Here is a 3,271-nt window from a genome sequence, read left to right as displayed (position 1 = left end):
ACAGAACTAGAACAGAACTAGAACAGAACTAGAACAGAAGTAGAACAGAACTAGAACAGAACTAGAACAGAACTAGAACAGAACTAGAACAGAACTAGAACAGAACTAGAACAGAACTAGAACAGAACTAGAACAGAACTAGAACAGAACTAGAACAGAACTAGAACAGAACTAGAACAGAACTAGAACAGAACTAGAACAGAACTAGAACAGAACTAGAACAGAACTAGAACAGAACTAGAACAGAACTAGAACAGAACTAGAACAAAACTAGAACAGAACTAGAACAGAACTAGAACAGAACTAGAACAGAACTAGAACAGAACTAGAACAGAACTAGAACAGAACTAGAACAGAACTAGAACAGAACTAGAACAGAACTAGAACCAGAACTAGAACAGAACTAGAACAGAACTAGAACAGAACTAGAACAGAACTAGAACAGAACTAGAACAGAACTAGAACAGAACTAGAACAGAACTAGAACAGAACTAGAACAGAACTAGAACAGAACTAGAACAGAACTAGAACAGAACTAGAACAGACTAGAACATAACTAGAACAGAACTAGAACAGAACTAGAACAGAACTAGAACAGAACTAGAACAGAACTAGAACAGAACTAGAACAGAACTAGAACAGAACTAGAACAGAACTAGAACAGAACTAGAACAGAACTAGAACAGAACTAGAACAGAACTAGTACAGAACTAGAACAGAACTAGAACAGAACTAGAACAGAACTAGAACAGAACTAGAACAGAACTAGAACAGAACTAGAACAGAACTAGAACAGAACTAGAACAGAACTAGAACAGAACTAGAACAGAACTAGAACAGAACTAGAACAGAACTAGAACAGAACTAGAACAGAACTAGAACAGAACTAGAACAGAACTAGAACAGAACTAGAACAGAACTAGAACAGAACTAGAACAGAACTAGAACAGAACTAGAAACAGAACTAGAACAGAACTAGAACAGAACTAGAACAGAACTAGAACAGAACTAGAACAGAACTAGAACAGAACTAGAACAGAACTAGAACAGAACTAGAACAGAACTAGAACAGAACTAGAACAGAACTAGAACAGAACTAGAACAGAACTAGAATAGAACTAGAACAGAACTAGAACTAAACTAGAACTCAACTAGAACTGAACTAGATCTAAACTAGAACTAGAATTGAACTAGAACTGAAATATATAAATATAATTGAATACTGTTTGTAAAAAATCGATTTTGTGTTAATTAATTTTTATTTGTTTATATATTAAATTTTTATAAATATTTAATTTTAATAAAATAAATATTAATCATACGCCTACAGTAACTAATTATAATTTTTAAAAATGCAATGTATTTCACAGCGTCTGTTGTATGAAATTTTTTTATTGTAAAACGAATATAACAACAAACTTTATTTACTCTCAATTTAATTAAATACAAATTTAATGATAAATGTTTGCATGAGAACAAAAAAATGAGATGAAAACTGTTTACATCATGAATGTAATGAAATATTTTGTAAATAAATACAATTTTTCCAAATGTAACACATATACATATGTATGTATGTATGTAAGTTTGTATTGAATTATAAGTTTTATATTACAATTATTCGTATATTTTTACATTTTATTTTAAATATTTGTTATAAATATTTTATGGAAATTTTGTATAATGTAATACAATACAATAGTTTATAATGGATGAAAGTGCTGTTATACATTTATGTGCAATTATAAGTGTGTGAGTGTGTTAAATAGGTGTTTGGTTGGTTATGGTTGATAATAATGTTTTTTTTTTATTATTATTTTAATTTGTTTAAATAATAATGAATATAAATATAATGTAAACTGACACACTGTATAAAGTGTGTAAAAATTAATTAACGTTTTTTTCTTTCATTTGTTTGTTTGCAAAAGATACAATTTCAGTGGTTTTAAAGAAAAATATTAAAAATTAAAACAAATGGGTTTTTATGTAAAATTTCTGTTAAATGAATTAAAAATTTTAACCGGTTATATGTTACAGCAACAACTGTCTATTGAATTTGTTAAATAATTTGCCTTAACCTCTTGATCCTGTATATGTAAGTATGATTTACTGTTAAGCTGCTTATTACTGATTATTTGTAATTGAATCAAATATAAACTAATTATATTTTATCTTAATGTTAAGCTTAACAATAGCATCTTAACAAATCAATAATCATTCAATCATATTTCAGTTTCTACTCAAATGAACATTTCAAATATTATTATTATCATTCTTTTTGTATGGCATTATTAGACTGTTAAAGCTGATTTTTGAAGATAACACTGAAAGCAGGTAAATGTATGTACTTTCATCATGAAAATGAGTATATTTTATAGGATTTTTGTTCTTCAAGGAAAAATCTGCAATTACTATAACTTCACAACATACACACACACACATATGTGTATTTGAAAACATTATTTACAACACAACACAGCCTTAGAGCTTCGCATATCTAGTCTTTTGTATTGACACACTTCATTTACTAGTCTATTGATTTCCAATTTCTTTCCCTTAACTAAATGAAACCTTATGCTTATTTTCTTTCTTATTATTATTTTCATCTTAGACTTATTAAGGAAAATCCATTTTCCTATAAAAGAGCAAAAAAAAAACACACACACACATTCGATTATATTTTTATGTAACTATGACAGCCGTCTTGTAATATTTGTTTTAAAAGGAAAATCAAAAAATTTATTACACACCAGGAGGAATTTATTTAAATAATAAGAAATTCTAAGAGAAAATATAGAAAACAACAAAATATTATAAGGAATATAATTCAATGGAAGACCTAGAAATTTTTACTTAACTAAAATGTGTTTAATAGGACTTCGTCTGCTACAATTTTCCTTAAAATTTTTAATAACAACAAACATATAGATGATTTGAAATTACTTTATTTATATGTATGTACCGTACAGCAACAAGAACAGAACTAGAACAGAACTAGAAGAGAACTAGAACAGAACTAGAACAGAACTAGAACAGAACTAGAACAGAACTAGAACAGAACTAGAACAGAACTATAACAGAACTAGAACAGAACTAGAACAGAACTAGAACAGAACTATAACAGAACCAGAACAGAACTAGAACAGAACTAGAACAGAACTATAACAGAACTAGAACAGAACTAGAACTGAACTAGAACTGAACTAGAACTGAACTAGAACTGAACTAGAACTGAACTAGAACAGAACTAGAACAGAACTAGAACAGAACT

Source organism: Lucilia cuprina, chromosome 2 (assembly GCF_022045245.1).
Source record: "Lucilia cuprina isolate Lc7/37 chromosome 2, ASM2204524v1, whole genome shotgun sequence".
NCBI classification, from domain to species: domain Eukaryota; kingdom Metazoa; phylum Arthropoda; class Insecta; order Diptera; family Calliphoridae; genus Lucilia; species Lucilia cuprina.
This window is presented reverse-complemented; position numbering follows the sequence as displayed.